The sequence below is a fragment of the Panthera onca genome, chromosome E2 (assembly GCF_046562875.1).
Source record: "Panthera onca isolate mPanOnc1 chromosome E2, mPanOnc1 haplotype 2, whole genome shotgun sequence".
In the NCBI taxonomy this organism is placed as follows: Eukaryota; Metazoa; Chordata; class Mammalia; order Carnivora; family Felidae; genus Panthera; species Panthera onca.
This window is the reverse complement of record NC_138353.1, coordinates 34,946,623-34,964,915: the sequence shown is the minus strand read 5'-3', so window position 1 is coordinate 34,964,915 and position 18,293 is coordinate 34,946,623.

The following is an 18,293-nucleotide window of genomic DNA, read 5'->3' as shown; positions in this document are numbered from 1 at the left end:
CCCTGCTGTAACTCCTCCTACAAGGAGCGCTGTGATTATATGGGGCCCACCTGCTAATCCAGGAGAGGCGCCCCGTCCTAGGAGTCGTCACTCATCACACCTGCAAGTCCTTCGCCACGTAACAAAACAGATTCCCAGGTTCTGAGGATCAGGGCGTGGGCATATTTGGGAGGCTATTATTCTGTCGGCCACAGTTGTCTGCAGAACCTTCCACAGGAGTGCGTGAAGGCAGAGGAGCAAGGACTTCAAACAAAACAGAGAGACAGCCAGATGTCTGGCAACAGGTTTCTGGTTAAACAACAGCTCAGACATTCTGTAGGACAGTACGCAGCCATAAAAGGAATGAACTAGATGACGTGGAAGGATGTCCGTGGTGTATATTTGAGAGAGACAGATTTCAGAAATTCAAAATTCATTTGTTCCACAAATATTTTCAATGTTTACCATGTGCGAGGAGCTGGGAACACAACAGGTCAATTAGACAGGAGGAGTTTACAGTCCCTTTCCATACGAGAATGACATACCAAAATGCGGGTGTGCATGAAAAAAAAAATCTGGAAAGTAAACACTAAATTGTTAACAGTGAGCAACTCGGGAGAGGAAAAGCAGCAAGTTTTCTCTGTTTATTTGGATGAGGGAGGGAAGGAAAGGAGAGAATGGGGGAAAAAAAAAGAAAGCAAAAGGAAGGAGGGAAAGAAAGGCAGAGCAAAAGAACAACCTGATTCGTGTTAACTTGGAGAAGGGAAGGCACGTGGGGCACTGAGCCAAGTATCTAGCGGAGCAGAGCGTCCCTCCCTCCCCCAGCGGGAACTGGCAGCTCCCGCGGATACAATTCTTCACAGCCCTCCTATGGCACCTGGCCCTGTGCCTGTCCGCGGCAGGTGATCAGTGACATATCGTCGACAAGCCAAGTCACAAAGGGGAGCACCAGTAAAGGTGTAGATGAAGCCCAAACAGGACAAGCGAACAACCTGCCAGGGTTCATCTTTGACCCCCTATGGCAACAGGCACCTCCACCGAGCCTCAGCTCCATACCAAGATTCGTCTTCCCCCATTTGTAACCGTTTCAGCTCAGCCCCTGGGATTTTCTAGTTTATTCAAAGCAGGGGCTCTGCAGTTCGAAGAACTGGGTGGAAAGTCAAGGTCACTATTTCAGCCATGGTGGTCTCCATGATGAACTTGTGGTGTGCTATTTTTTGCCCTGAACTGTAGCCTCCGAGCTGGCCTTTCCGCTTTCTGCATGTGTGTCTGGGGCTGGTGTTTTGCGGTGTGCAGGGAAAACAGGGGGGGGGGGGGGGTGAGGCCTGGGGTCCAGGGGCCCGTGTTCCCCTGGGAAATACTGTTTCAAAATCACACACCTGGCAAACGGGCTGTCCGGGAACTCAGCCCAGGAACAAACAAAACAAGCTTGTGTCTCTTCATTTTACTCTTGGTTCTCACTGTTCTAGGAAAAAGGCACTGGACTGGAGTATCTGAGACAGTCACATGTTTTACTCGGAAAACAAGGAACCTCCGATTTTCGTGGGGGAACAGTGAGAATTATCACTTCCCTTTAGTGCTCTAAAGCATAGCCTGAAACAAGGAAAACCTCATTTCAGTGTGTTGTGTCTCCTGGAACACCTTCCTCACCCTTCTTAGACATGTAGTTGCATAAAAGTAAAACTGCTCCCAAAACGGAGTTGGGTTCAGCCTGCCCAGCCCTCTGAGACATGTCCCTGCCTGCTTACAGCCCTGTCCTGTCTCCTCCCAGGTCCCCCTAATGCACTTCCTGGCACCTTCCTGCCCCAGGCCCTTTGAACTAGCTATGCCCTCTGCCTGGAACACTCCTGTCCCAGATGTCCTCATATTTGTGTCTTTCCTTTAAGTCTCTGCTCCAGTGTCATCTTTTCAGGGAGCTTCCCTGACCACCCCCTTTAGAATTGCAACTCCTAACCCTGCTTAATTTTTCTCCATAGTACCTGTCACTTGCAAATAGATCACTTCCTTATTTTGCTTATTATCTACCCTTTTTTAATGTTAAACCCCATGAGGGCAGGGAATTTTGTCTGTTTGCTAACCATTGTAAACCCAGTCATAGAATAATTATTGAATCTGAATCTTTATAGAGGAGTTTTGCATTATGTATCTCAAATCTTATAAATATGTTAGTGATCCCACCCAGCTAGTCCACACCTAGAAATTTATCCCTGGGAAGTAATCACAGATGTGTGCAAAGATATAGTTAGACATGTTGAAAAAGCAAAACACTGGAAATAATAAGAGCTGACATTTAATTAGCACTTATCATGTGCCAGACCCTGTTCTAAACATTTTACGCGTATGAACTCTTGAAACCTCTATAACCAACCTGTTATTGTCTGGATCTTACAAGCCAGGAACCAGGCAGAGGGACTGAGATATAAGAAATACAGCCATGAGGGGCGCCTGGGTGGCTCAGTCGGTTGAGCGTCTGACTTCGGCTCAGGTCATGACCTCACGGTCTGTGAGTTCAAGCCCCACGTCAGGCTCTGTGCCAACAGCTCAGAGCCTGGAGCCTGTTTTGAATTCTGTGTCTCCCTCTCTCTCTGACCCTCCCCCGTTTATGCTCTCTCTTTCTGTCTCAAAAAAAAATAAATAAAGGTTAAAAAAAATTAAAAAAAAAAAGAAATACAGCCATGATTTATATGGTGTGTCTGACTCAAGACCATACTCTTAACTACTCTATGGGTTAAATGAGCTATGCTCCACCCATATTGAGGCAGTCATTGCAACCATTTAAAAGGATGGTGTTGAGGCACCTGGGGGGCTCAGATGGTTAGGCACTCAGGTCATGATCCCAGTATTGTGAGATCTAGTCCCGTGTTGGGACCGATGCTGAGCATGGAACCTGCTTCCGATTCTCTCTCTCTCCCTCTGTGCCCCTCCCCAACTCTCAAGCACACTCTCTCTCTGTCAAAGAAAAAAAAAAAAGAGGGAGAAAACATTTTTAAATTAAATGATGGTGTAGACAAAGTATTTTTTGGTGGGGAGAGGATGAAATTATATACAAATTATGTATTCATACACATTGTAGGGAAGAAAACGGCTTTACCAGATTCTCAAAAATGTTCAAGAACCAGGGTTGTAGAATAATTTTTCCACATACATAGATTCATGTGAATATATCTTACACATGGCTTGTCAATATTGTTTTTAACACAGTCTTTAAAAAAATTCTTTTTAGCTTCCTTCCTTCCGCATAAGCTTTTCTTTTCTTGCTCCCTAGCCATGTTAACAAGCTCGAATGTCACCAAGGAAGAATCTTAAATAACTGGGAAAGATCTCTGTGATATATAGTTAACTGCAAAAGGCAGGTTTCTAAAAAAGGTGTACATTATGACCACATTTTTGTAAAAATTCGTGTGTACATATATGCACGGTAAAAGGACTCAAATAGATTATATGTTAACAGTTGTCATTTCTGGGTAATGGAATTATGAGTGATTTGATTTTTTTTTAACATTTATTCATTTTTGAGAGACAGAGGCAGAGTGTGAGTGGGGGAGGGGTAGAGAGAGAGGGAGACACAGAATCTGAGGCAGGCTCCAAGCTGTTAGCACAAAGCCTGATGTGGGGCTTGGACCCACGACCTGTGAGACCATGACCTGAGCCGAGGTCAGGCGCTCAACCGACTGAGTTACCCAGGTGCCCCAGAATTACGAGTGATTTAAAATTTCTGGTTTTGTTTGTTTTCTTTACAGTTTTTGTAAGAACATGAATTATTTTTGTAATTAAGAATTATTCAACATCCCCAAAGGCAAGGGAATTAAAAGCAAAAGTGAATTACTGGGACCTTATGAAGATAAAAAGCTTCTGCACATCAAAGGAAACAACCAACAAAACTAAAAGGCAACCAACGGAATGGGAAAAGATATTTGCAAATGACATATCGGACAAAGGGCTAGTATCCAAAATCTATAAAGAGCTCACCAAACTCCACACCCGAAAAACAAATAACCCAGTGAAGAAATGGGCAGAAAACATGAATAGACACTTCTCTAAAGAAGACATCCGGATGGCCAACAGGCACATGAAAAGATGTTCAACGGCGCTCCTTATCAGGGAAATACAAATCAAAACCACACTCAGATATCACCTCACGCCAGTCAGAGTGGCCAAAATGAAGAAATCAGGAGACTATAGATGCTGGAGAGGATGTGGAGAAACGGGAACCCTCTTGCACTGTTGGTGGGAATGCAAATTGGTGCAGCCGCTCTGGAAAGCAGTGTGGAGGTTCCTTAGAAAATTAAAAATAGACCTACCCTATGACCCAGCAATAGCACTGCTAGGAATTTATCCAAGGGATACAGGAGTACTAATGCATAGGGTCACTTGTACCCCAATGTTTATAGCAGCACTCTCAACAATAGCCAAATGATGGAAAGAGCCTAAATGTCCATCAACTGATGAATGGATAAAGAAATTGTGGTTTATATACACAATGGAATACTACGTGGCAATGAGAAAGAATGAAATATGGCCGTTTGTAGCAACGTGGATGGAACTGGAGAGTGTGATGCTAAGTGAAATAAGCCATGCAGAGAAAGACAGATACCGTATGGTTTCACTCTTATGTGGATCCTGAGAAACTTAACAGAAACCCATGGGGGAGGGGAAGGAAAAAAAAAAAAAGAGGTTAGAGTGGGAGAGAGCCAAAGCATAAGAGACTGTTAAAAACTGAGAACAAACTGAGGGTTGATGGGGAGTGGGAGGGAGGGGAGGGTGGGTGATGGGTATTGAGGAGGGCACCTTTTGGGATGAGCACTGGGTGTTGTATGGAAACCAGTTTGACAATAAATTTCATATATTAAAAAAAAAAAAAGATAGTGTTTGGGAATCAGGGGAGGCAGTGCACTGGTGGAAAGGTAGGATTAACACATAGAGTTGATAGCACAAATAAAGCTTCCTTATTCATAAAAAAAAAAAAAAGAATTATTTATTTATTTAATGTTTATTTTTGAGAGAGAGAGAGAGAGAGAGAAAGCAGGAGCTGGGGAAAGGCAGAGAGAGAGAGGGGACAAAGGATCCAAAGCGGGCTCTGTGCTGACAGCAGAGAGCCTAACTTGGAGTTCGAACTCACGAACCATGAGATCATGCCCTGAGCCGAAGTCGGATGCTTCACCGACTGAGCCATCCAGCCTCCCCAAGACTTTTATTTTTAAAGAAAAAGACAGCTTTGGGGAAGATAATTGGGCAGTAGGTATCAAAATTTCAGTGTGCAAACCCTTTGATCTAGCAATTCTATGTCCAGGAATGGGCTCTATAGAAATCTTTGCATGGGAGTCTGGATTCAGGTCCATTGACAGTCACTGCAATGTTGTGAAAATCTCTAAAAAGCCTAAAACCTTAATTGAAGGTGAGTGGCTCAATAAAACATGGTATCTTCATACTATAAAAACCACGCAGCTGTAGAAAAGAAAAAAAAAAAAAAAGCCCAAGTAGATAGATCCCTGCCAAGACACGGTGCTAGGTCAAAAGGGAAGTAGCAGAACGGGATGTAGAATGAGGTCCAACGTACAACGAGGACGTGCACAAGAGTGTCAGGGCGCTGACACTGGAAGAAAGCCACCTGTTTGTTGAAGGTGGGTGTCTCCAGGAAGGCACCGGGAGCTGGGCTTGGGGGTGTAGGAGGTGATGGAGGAGGGGACCTTATGTTTTGTTCTGGATGGTTTGACTCTTTCACAAGTCTGTATACGCATGAACACGTATTATTTATGTAATCAACTAAAAAGCACACAAACTATGAAATTGTTTTAAAGTAAAAAAGCCTCCGAACTCCAAAACGCCCCACCATTGGCTGCTCGAGGGCTCCATTTCCAAGCTGACAGGAAGTTTCGGGAAGGGCCTTGGATCTTGGTTACCCTCAGGACTAGAAACAGGCTCAGTCACCGGCAAGGGGTGAATGGTTTTATAAAAGGTGGGACAGCCCTCCATACAGGCTTGTGCCCCAGGCAATAACAGTGATGGTGGGGACCTGGGGCAGCGTGGAAGCCAAATGACAAAAGTCAAGTGGGACACTGCACAGCCAGGTGGAACACACACATGCCAGGGGAAAGGGAGGAGGGCCAAGGTGGCTTTGTTAGCCACAAGGGATCATATTATCTTGGTCCAAACCTGTTTCCTCCTGGGGCTTTCTAGAACCCAAAGGGTTATCCCGTGGACTCCACTGGTCTCTCCCTCCCCCCAGTCAGTGGTCACCATACCCTCTTCACTTATTCTCTGTCCCCCCAGCTGCTCCTCTGGCCCCAGGCACCTTCACCTCTCACTCCATTATCACAGTGGCCTCCTGACTGTGTCTTCTGTTCCCCACAGCCCTCCCTCCCTCCAGGTGTTCCTGCCCCACCGGCCCCCCCCCCCCCCCCCAGCAGCCAGAATGGTTTTCAACCTTTGCAAAGGTAACTCAGGCCACTTCCCTCTTTCCCCGTTGCTTCTATAATTGTACCTTCGCCCTGGTCTCCAAGGCCCTGTGTGGCCTCACTTTTGACCGTCTCTACAAGCGCCTCTCTGCCCATCTCTTCATCACTGCGTTCCAGCCTCACCCGTTCCCGGTCTCCCCTACCAGCCAGCATAGTTGGAGGTCTTGTGCTGGGCGCTACTCTAAGCACATTACACACAACCCATTTAGTGTTCCTCAAAACCCTACAGGGTAAGTAGGACTATGAGCCCATTTTACAGAGGAGGAAAGTGAGGCGCCGAGGTGAGGACCTGCCCCCAAGTTGGGCAGCAAAAAAACCGGCAGAGCAGGGATTTGAACCTAGGCAGCCTCAGCCCAGAACCGCGTCCCTTCACTAGTAAATGGCCCTGCCCCAAACCACGAATGAGATAAAAACCAATCCCTTACTTACTTTGTGAAGACTTGAATTGGGTGAAGGAGCAGCCGGACTTTGCACTGCTGGTGCTGGTGGCACAGCCCACGGGACCCCCGCCCAAGCTTCCACCGTCTGAGGGACATGACTGGACCTGCATTTGCCTGAATCTGTGATAGAACAGACCACACAGTTCTGCTTTTTTGTTGACTCTGAAGGTACTGATTCCATGAACTCAGTTCCTTTCTGTAACTCTCCACAGGGTCTGGCTGCCCGAGGGGGACCCAGCAGAGCTTCTGTTTGCAAAACTAGGGGGCCCAACGCCTATTCGGGTGCTATTTTTATTAAAACCCCATTAACTTGTTTCTATCAGAGCAATTAAGGTGTCAAGCCCTGATGTTCTGCATGGCTGTGGAGGAGGAGTTTTTTTTAATTGAAGCTGTTTTGTTTGTAGGCAGAGAACTTTTTCTTTTCTTTAATTTTTTTAAGTTTATTTATTTTTGAGAGAGAGAGAGAGGGAGCGTGGGTGAAGGGCAGAGAAGAAGAATCCCACGCAGGCTCCGCTCTCTCAGTGCAGAGCCTGACGCAGGGCTCGAACTCGAGAACTGTGAGATCATGCACTGAGTCGAATCCGGTCAGATGCTTAACTGACTGAGCCACCCAGGCGCCCTCCAGGACTTTCTTTTCTAAAGGCGGCCCAAAGTCTCAGGCTTGTTCTTAGCCCCGAGGTTTATTTTCTTAGCAGGTAATCTGGCAGCATCTTCCATAGCTGGTCTTGAGCTAACTGGGGTTGAAGATAACGTCATTTCCCTTCTGTGTGCGGGGGGGGGGGGGGGGGGGGGGGGGGGGGGGGGGGGGGGTTGTGGATGTGCGCGCTCGCTGGGGCTTGCGGGCCTGATTTTTGTAACTTGAAACCTGTTTAAAGGCTTCCAACCAGCTGCAGCCCATGTTAATTCCTTTTACACCTTATAAAAGTTTAAGCACCGCCCCGCGGCCCCAGGAGGCCGAGTGTGAAGTTTCACTTGGCAGCGCTGTGGAGATGCATTTCTGTCACTACCTTTGCACCTTGAAATCAACTACACCCACGTGAGCCGGCCCTGTCCTCATTCCACACGGGGTGGGTGTGGGTGTGGGTGTGGGTGTGGCCTGCGGTTGCACTGCGCTCCCCATGCTTCTGCATCTTAACACAGGAGCATCTTCTGGAATTGGACGGCCTGCAATTTGACCATTCAATAAATGAGCATTTCCTGGGTACAGTGTTCTGTGCTTTGTGTTTTGGGGGATTCGGTGGGTCGGGGGTGGGGTCTGAGAATTTGTATTTGTAATGCATTCAGGTGGTGCTGATGCTCTTGACCAGGGACTACACTTTGAGAACCACGCTTTTGGATTTTGCTTACGTGTCACTCCTCCGATGCAGGAACACATACGCACCCTGATTTGGGAGGGCGCTCCTGCCCTAGGTTCTTGGGCAATCTCTATGGCCTCTCCTGGACTCCTGAATGTGATGGACATTATAATGTTCCCCCCCCCCCCCCCCCCCACCTCCTACCTATCAGCTCCATGCACAGGGTGGTGATCTGTTGTATTTACCTTTCAAAGGATCTGGCCCCTGCTTCCTACCCCTGCCTTCCCCCTACTTCCCTTTCCGTCATTCTCCTTCTTGCCCTCCATGTCCCTGTCACCCAGGACTGCTTTCCTTCCTCAGGATAGGCCAAGCTACAGACCTCACCCTTTCCTGCCCCAGGACCTTGGCACTTGCTACAGGCACTGCCTGGAACATTCTTCTCTGGGCTCTTCACTTGGCAGGCTCCTCCTCATCCTTCCTCAGAGAGGCCTTTCATGAATATACATTTCAAGAAGGTCCATCCCACTATTCCCCTTCACATGCCCCTGAATTCACATGACAGATTTTGTCACAATAAGATGTAACCCTAAGCAGGACGGGTCACCATTCCACTCTCCAGTGTAGACCCAGCACCCAGCACTGGCCCAGAGCGGACCCTCATCAGAGGAGGGAATGAATGGGGTTTCTGCTCTCAGCGAAATCCACGGTGGAAGAGGCCAGAAACCAGCCAGCCATGCCCCACAGGCTCTTCTTTCTGCAAACCCCCCTTCCACCAGGCTGACCAGGCAGCACTTTGTTTTGAGCGAGGAGTTGGGGCAGGAACGGAGGGCAGGGGAGTTTTAGGAACAGCCAGAGTTGCAGATTAGACACGTATAATCAAATCCAGAGAGCTGCACTGTGTTCCATCAATTGAGATACCAGATTAAGCAGGCCCAGGGCCCCTGGGGCAAGATGCCACGCAAAATATCTTTTCAAAAATAGCAGCTTGCAATCTCAGGAATGAGCATGAATTGTCAAAGACGCGAGCAGTGTTTCGAAACAGAAAGAGGAGTCCTATTTATATTGCAGATAGTGGTTGTCTGACATAGGCATATCTTGGGCCAATTTCCCCAGAGGAGACGCTCCGGAGCCGTGGCGTGGGGATGTGTGTTGGAAGGGCCAGAGCCGAAGAACGAGACAGCAGAACGAGACAGCGGGCGTGGGCAGGCAGGAGGGCTGTCCAGGGCTCCTACTCACTGAGGAGACAGCAGAGCAGTTAGAGTTCAATGCTCAGAATCAGCTGGGCCTGGGGGCGAGCCCTGGGCTCAGCACTTTTGCTGTGTGACAATGAGCCATTACTTAACCTCACTGAGCCGCTTTCTCAGGAAAATGAGGGGAAATAGCAATTTATCCCTCAGGGTTGTGGTGAAGAGTAAATGAGATAATGCTCACAAAGCCGGTGTCACCGAGCCTGACACAGATTAAGTGCTCAATAAATGACAGCTACCATTAGCTACAGCATTTAAAAATTTTTAAAAATTTCTTAATTGCAGTAAAAAATATATAACATAAAATTCACCATCGGGGCGCCTGGGTGGCTCAGTCGGTTGAGCGTCCGACTTTGGTTCAGGTCATGATCTTGCTGTCCGTGAGTTCGAGCCCCGCGTCGGGCTCTGTGCTGATAGCTCAGAGCCTGGAGCCTGTTTCAGATTCTGTGTCTCCCTCTCTCTCGGACCCTCCTCCGTTCATACTCTGTCTCTCTCTGTCTCAAAAATAAATAAACGTTAAAAAATTTTAAAAAAAATTCACCATCTTAACCACTTTTAAGTGTATAGTTCAATAGTGTTATGTATATTCACACTGTTGTAAACAGATCTCTAGAACTTAAAAAAAATTTTTTTAATGTTTATTTATTTTTGAGAGAGACAGTGGGGGTAGGGGGAGAGGGGCAGAGAGAGGGAGACACAGAATCCAAAATAGGCTCTAGGCTCTGAGCTATCAGCACAGAGCCCGATGTAGGGCTTGAATTCACAAACCACGAGATCCTGACCTGAGCTGAATGAAGTCGGACACTTAAGTGACTGAGCCACCCAGGTGCCCTTCTAGGACTTTTTTTTTAATGTTTATTTATTTTGTGGGGGGGAGGGGCAGAGAGAGGGGGACAGAAGATCCGACAGCAGATGATACGGGGCTTAAACTCATGAACCGTGAGATCATGATCTGAGCTGCAGTTGAACACTTAACTGACTGAGCAACCCAGGCACCCCCAGATCTCTGGAATTTTTTAATCTTGTAAAACTGAAACTCTGTGCCCTCGAACAACTCCCCATTCCTTCTCCCCCAAGCCCCTGGCAACCACCATTGTACTTTCTAAGAGTCTGACTACTTTAGATGCCTCAAGTATTTGTCTGTCTGTGACTGGCTTATTTCACTTACCACAGTGTCCTCAAGGTTTATCCAGAATTCCCCTCAGAATTCCCCTCATTTTTAAGGATGAATAATATTCCACTGTATGCATATACCACATTTTGTTTATCTGTCCGTGCATAGCTGGACACTTGGGCTGTTTCTAGCTCTCGGCTATTGTGAACAATACTGCAGTGAACATGAGTATGCAAAGATCTCCTTGAAATCCTGCGTTCAATTCTTTGGGGTATATGCCCAGAAGTAGGATTGTTGGATTGGATCATGTGGTGATTCCATTTTTAATTTTTTGAGGAAACTTCAAACTGTTTTCCACGGTGGCGACACCATTTTTATATCCACAGCAACAGTGCACAAGATCAGAGTTCCAATTTCTCCACATCCTTGACATCACATGTTATTTTCTGGTTTTTGTTTGTTTCTTTGTTTTTGGATAGTGGCCATCCCAATGAGTGTGAGGTGATACCTCACTGTGGTTTTGATTAGCATCTCCCTAATGATTAGTGATGTTGAGCATCTTTTCATATGCTTGGTGGCCATTTGTATGTCATCTTTAGAAAAATGTTTATGCAGTCCATTGCCCAATTTTTGATTGGGTTGATTTACTTTTGAGTCGTAGGAGTGGGTTATATATTCTGAATGTTATATCAGATACATGATTTTCAAATATTTTCTCCCATCCTATGTCTTCCTATTCACGCTGGTGATGCTTTCCTTTGATGTACAGAAGTGCTCAATGTCTGATATAGTCCTATTTGTCCATTTTCGCTTCTGTTGCCTGGACTTTTGGTGTCAGATTCAAGAAATCATTACCAAATCCAATGTCATGAAGATTTTCCCTATGTTTTTATTCCTACGAGTTTTATAGTTTTAGGTCTTATGTTTAGATTTTTAATCCACTTTGAGTTAAATTTTGTACATGGTGTTAGGTAAGGGTCCAGCTTCATTCTTCTGTAGGAACACTTTTATACTGAGGAATTCTATCACCTCTTTGTGCCTATTCTCCCTTCTATCAAAAAAAAGTAGGTTAAGAAATTTTCTATTCATGAAAAGATACAACAAAGAAAATTACAAGACAAGCCACAAACTGGGAGATTCTTTGCAACACAGATCACTGACGAAGGATTAATATCCAGAAGAGTCCTACAGATCAGTAAGAAGACAGACAACCCCGTGGCAAAATAGGCAAGACACATAAAAAGACATTTCATAGAGGAGAAGGCATGAACGGCCAGTGAACATATATAAAGAGAAATCAACCTCATTAGTGCTGAGCAAAATGCAAATCAGCATCACAGTGAGTTATCATTTTATACCCATTAAATGCGCAAAGGTTAAGAACTCTAATAATAAGGACTCTTAAACATAGCTGATCGAAGAGCAAGTCGGTACCTTTTGGCACTATCCTGTGACATTGAGCACTCACAGAGCCTACAAGCCAGCACTTTCACTCTTAGGTGAAACTCACTCCAGTGAAACCCTCAAATAAATGACCCAGATGTGTCGTAGAGCATGCACAGTGACAATGTTTGTAATAGAAAAAAAGACAGGATGTGAGCCAGATGCCCAGTGATGAGAAGGCTTATGAAAATTCTGGCATGTTCCCCCAGTAGGAGACCGTTCAGCAGTAAAAGGAACTCCAATAGTGTGGCTGAAAATTCAAACATAAACTGAATAAAAGAGGCAAGATACATGCAGCATGGTATTTTACAAAGTTCAAAACCAAACCAAAATACTATATTCACTAGATATACACAGCGAGGGGGTAGTAAACACAAATTCCAGGATAGTGGTTACTCTGGGGTGGTCACTCCTCCATGCAGGAGAAACCTAGAAGCATTGATTATGGTCTAGACCTTAAATGAGTGGACGTTCATAGGTGTTCATGTTGTAATACTTCATAATCTAAAGAAAGGGCACATATATTCTTTTATATGTATTTACATGTGAATATAACATGATAAAAAGTATTTCTGGGGTGCCTGGGTGGCTCAGCTGGTTGAGCAAAGGACTCTGGCTCAGGTCATGATCTCACAGTTCATGAGTTCGAGCCCTGCATCGGACCGTCTGCTGTCAGGCGGAACCCACTTGGCATCCTCTGCTCCCCCCCATCTCTTTGCATCTCCCCTGCTGTGCTGTCTCTCAAAAATAAATAAGTTAAAAAATAAATAAATAAAAAGTATTTTTTTACAGGGACACCTGGCTGGCTCAGTCAATAAAGCATGTGACTCTTGATCTCAGGGTTGTGAGATGGAGCCCCACATTGAGCACGGAGACTACTTAAACAAACAAACAAAAAAACAGAAGTATTTTTTACAGCCTGTGCTAGTTACTAGTTGGTCCTCATGGGCCCCTTCCGCTGTAAGCTACTGCATCGCAGCTACTAGTTTAGGGAGATCTGATAGGAAACACTCCATTATTCCATCACCTACTTATTTGGGAAAGAATTTGGAGAAAGCAGATGTGTCACTGCCTTTGAGGCCCCCAAAACAAATTCTGGGCACAAAACCAGACTGGAGGTTGGAGACTGGTAAAAGACCAGGAGAGGCCCCCCCCCCGGGGCAGGAGGAAAGACCCACCTCCCCCACCACCCCCAGGACTGTGAGAACTGTTTAGCCCGTGCCTTCCTGCACTTTGGTCCAAGTCAGAGGATGAGTGGGTCATCAGGCAGCCATCTACCAACCATTACATTTCTAGAAAGAAACGGATGGGATCCCACTAAAGAAAGGGGTCTCAAGGAGAATACTATCAACAAGTCACCCCTACATTAGTTCTCTTTTTTTTGGCTTCCCCAAGTTAATGATCATCTCTGGAGCCTGAAGACATAGCCTCTTTCCTGAGAGATCTGTCCTGGTGCAAGTCCCCACGGAACCTTGTCACACAGCTCGTGGACGACATCAAAGGAGGGGGGTATGCTTCAGCTGTAATTAAGCAAGGCAATACAGTCATCTCTATTTAACTCAGCTACACACTGTCCTCTTGACAAATACAAATACATAACCTGACACATTTTTTCCTATGGTTTGTTTTACTTGCAGTGGCAGAAAAGCCTTTTAAAATCACAACTGCCTTGGGGCGCCTGGGTGGCTCAGTTGGTTAAGAGTCCCACTCTTGGTTTGGCTCAAGTCATGATCTCATGGTTTGAGTGCAGAGCCTGCTTGGGATTCTCTCCCTCAATCTCTCTCTCTCTCTCTCTGCCCCTTCCCCACTTGTGCTGTCTTTGTCTCTCTCAAAAAATAAACTTAAAAAATTAAAAAAAAATCACAACAGTCTATGGAGATAGCAGTCTTTCAAAATGGAGTGAGATTTTCAACTTTTATTAATGTCTTTTAAAAATTCCTTAGGGGCTCCTGGGTGGCTCAGTCGGTTGAGTGTCTGACTTCGGCTCAGGTCATGATCTCACAGCTCGTGAGTTTGAGCCCCGTGTCGGGCTCTGTGCTGACAGCTGAGCCTGGAGCCTGCTTTGGATTCTGTGCCTCTCTCTCTCTCTCTCTTTCTCTCTCTGCCCCTCCCCCACTTGCGCTTGCTTGCTCTCTCTCAAAGATAAACATTAAAAAAAATTTTTTTAAATAAAAATTCCTTAAAAATTGGAGAACTTAATTTTCCTTGCCAGCCATACACAAACATGATGCATCATGTTATATGGACAGCTCCCCCTAAAAATCTTTGAAATGATGTAGACAGTCAGCCCGTAACATCCTCTGAAATGTTGGTCAAGGTCTGGGCTGGCTCAAAACCTGAGAAAACCTTTCCTGGACTTCTCGGTTATTTGAAAAGAGGCACATTACTTAATATTTACCTGGAGTCTTGGGGGCACCTGTGCGGCTCAGTTTAAGCGTCAGACTCTTGGTTTCAGCTCAGATCATGAACTCGTGGTTTCATGAGTTTGAGCCCCACGTCAGGCTCTTCGCTGGCAGCATGGATCTTGCTTGGGATTCTTTCTCTCTCCCTCTCTCTCTCTGCCGCTCCCACACTTGCACTGTCTCTGTCTCTCTCAGAGAAAAGCAATTTATCTGGAATCTTGGATAAAGAAGTGAACATGAAATGCTAAGTTAGAGAGTAACAGTGTCTTTTGAGTTTTTTCAATGTTTTGCTCCAGAGCCAAAGCCAAGTCCTCTTGTTCCCATTAAGATAAGACCACCCTCTGGAACAACCGTTCATCTCTCCCATCCGATGACTGACAAATGCCTACTTTTAGTCCTGGTTTCTGTCACCAGTCTTCAAGCATCAACACGTATCTTTGCCACTTTTGCTTCAATAAATCTCTCCTCTCTGCTCTGACCTGTCTCCCTGGTTACATTTGAATCCATATTCCTTAGCTGCTCATTTGGTTTTCTACACCCAAAGAAAAGAAACTGTCCTCGGGGAAGAATTTCCATTGCACAAAGGGAGTCACTGACATTGTGTAGGAACCAAATAAACTGTCTCAAGGGTGACACGGGAGCAGAGAATGTCACAAAGACTTAAAACTCTGGGCTTTCTTTCTTTCTTTCTTTTTTTTTTTTTAAATTGGCCTTAGGTGGGAGAGGTTTGCAAGGATTAGCTGGTTCTGTGCCTTCCCATTATGGATTCTGAAACACTAGCAGTTCCCAGGCACTATTTTCAGAGCTGTCCTGACACTTGTTAATAATGTTGGTGTATAAAGCTGTGCTCCTTTTACACTCCTTTAGAAACAGAGAAAATTAGCTAGTATGTGCCAGAAGGGAAAGGGGAGAAAATCCTATTCTTGCTGTCAGAGAGAGAATGCTAAAAGCTGTAAGTAAAACTAAAGAGGCCTTTTCCCATCAGATTCAAATATTGGGGAGTGAAGTTTTCAGGTGAAAAGCAAATACTCCGCCTTCTTGATGAACTTACTGGCAGCTTGCTCCTGGGCAGGGCCTAACATGCCCCTAGTTGGGCCCAGTTACCTACATCAATGCAAGGAAACATTTCTAATAAGATAAACTCCTGAAATTAACATAGGGAAGACTGATGTTTTTTGGCTTTCAAAAATGATTGCCCCCTAAATGCAACATAGGATTTTAAATTGCATTCTGGAACAGGAAAAGGACATTAATGGAAAATCTGGTGAAATCTCCAGAAAACCAATGGTTCAGTTGACAGAGTTTAATAAACGTACCATGGTTATGTAAGGTGCTGGGGAAAGTTGTGTGAAGGATATCGGGCAACTTTCTATACTAGCTTTACGACTGTTGTGTAAATCTAGAACTACTCCCAAATAAAAGGGTTTAATGAAATGATGCCCCTTTAGTTGACTTGTCTCTGATCTCTGAAGAGCAGACACACAAAGGAGACCTCTGGCTTCTGGGGACAGCCTCCTCTGTACCTTCCCTTAGACTACAGCACAGGCAACCAGAGAGCGTACTGGGAAGGGGAATGCTGGTGTCCTAAGTGAGGCTGGGAGACAAGTAAGCAGTGTCTCAAAAATGAGCGCAAACAGAAGCAGGCTGGGCCTGTCACCTTTGTTAATCATCTGTTCTTAGTAGGCGAGGCTTACCCTTGATGCATATCCATTTTATTCATTATTCATTAAGGATGAGGGGGTTTATTGTTCATTCAAAAGAGTGACATCAAGAGTCAGCAAGAGAACTCCAAATTCAGACACTTTTCTTTAGGTATGGGGTACTGAATTGTCTTTTAGAAATTATTTGTGTGTATCCGATATAAAAAATTTCAGTTTATTTTACCCATACTAGATAAGGATTATAAAATTAAGGTTCTTAGAGTTAAGTATCTATTCTACCTTTTGTTCAACAAAGTTACTAAAGGATACGTTTTTCTCTCTTTTTTTAATGTTTATTTTTGAGAGATTGAGAGAGAGAGAGCGCACTCGCGCAAGCAGAGGCGCAGAGAGGGGGACAGAGGATCTGAGGCAGGCTCGGCGTTGACAGAGTAGCTTCAGTGCAGTGAGCCAGATGTAGGGCTCAAACCCATGAACCACGAGATCATGACCTGAGCCGAAGTCAGAGCCTCAACTGAGTGAGCCACATAGGTGCCCCTAGATTTTTCTCTTAAACACAGATATCCACTTTCAGAAACACACATACAGCCTCTGCGTAGTTATTTGCTTTTGCTAAGATGTGTAAAATATTATATTTGTATTTAAGCATTACTGTTTCAAGCATAAAGATGAAAACGCTCTTCTGGGGTTTCTTGAAGGATAGTGGAACAGAAGAGAACACATTTGCTCATTCAAAATAGTGATATCCTGAGTTAGCAACAGAACTCCAAATTCAGACACTTTTCTTTAGGTTTGGGGTATGGAATGGTCTTTAAGAAATTATTTCTGTGTGTATCCAATATCTGTGTATACCAGATCACTGGGATTAAGTGATCTTTTTAACAAAAGGATGGTGGAGTGGCCTTTTTCTTGGAGGGTTTTGAGCTGCAAGTGAACGAGATGGGATTTATTTTTGAATAAGACCATTCTGGCTGCTGTGGAGCTAAGCCTTAAGATGGGGGGCGGGGAGGGTGGCTGCAGGGAGGCAGTAGGGAGGCAACCACAACCATCCAGGCAAGACTGGAGGTGGGGAAGAGGTTGGTCAGATTCTGCAGGTGATTTGAAGGCAGACCCAAAAGCGGTAAGTAAGGGAGGGCCAGGAAGGCACCCAGGTTTTTGTCCTGTGTAATAGGGAGGGATGATGATGTCAGAAACGGAGAAGAGAAAAATTATAGGAGGAGCAGACTGAGTCAGATTAGCTCAGTTTCAGCCATGTTAGGTCACATGTTGACACAGTAAGGTCAAGTGGGTGGCTGGATGCAAATCTACGGTTGGAGGGAGGGGTCTGAGCCGGAGATCAGACTTGGGGTAGTCAACAGCACACAGATGGTATTTAAAGCTTGAGATGGGACGAGATGCCCGCCGAAGTGGGAGTGGCGAGGAGAGACCCAAGGACTGAGCCTAGGGCTGTCTCAAGTTCAGAGGTCGAGGAGAGCAGGAGGAACGGACCCAGGAGACCAAGACTTGCCCCACTTCTCTGACAGCCCAGGTCATCCCAGGGAGAAACCTGAAAATGATGATGTCTTTGTAAGTCATGAAGTCCAGAGTGACCTGGTAACAGAGCCTTAAGGGGAAAGGGCACACGTATCCCCCCTTGATTTTAAGAGCAATTTGGTACTTGAGTTGTTTGTTGACTCATTTGGAAAAATTCACCTCTTTGAAGGGACCAAAGAGTGATCCAAAAGCCTGATTTGGGGAGGATTGCAGGGGGACAGGGGTAGTAATGGACAGGCTTGAAGGCAGACTTGTAACTGGAAATAGGATTCAAAAGCTACTTGTAATCTGTTCAAAATTTAAAACAGAATGAATTCTGCACATTGCATACCCACGTATTCCTGGCATGTGGCTCCTGTGCATTTTTTTTCCCCCAATAAGAGAAAAAAATGGCAGCAGCCTGAGGACTGACTTTAAACACAAAGCTATCTGTGAAAACAGTGAATCCCAAAACTGAATAATATACTTTTCTCACTCTATGAATCATCTCTGGGGCCCTGGCTAGAGGTAAATGCTGTGCTCGCCACGAGGTCCTACCTTTCTGGGACCCATTTCGTTCCTACAGGGAATGTAGCTCATACTCTTGAGTCTGGTGCAAACAAAAGAGCAGCCACGGAAACACGGATTTAGTTGGGCATTGTTGTTGAATACGATCACAGACAAAATTCGCTGATAGCCCTGTCTGATTGTCTGTAGTACTCGAGTTACAGAAATAGTTACTTGTACA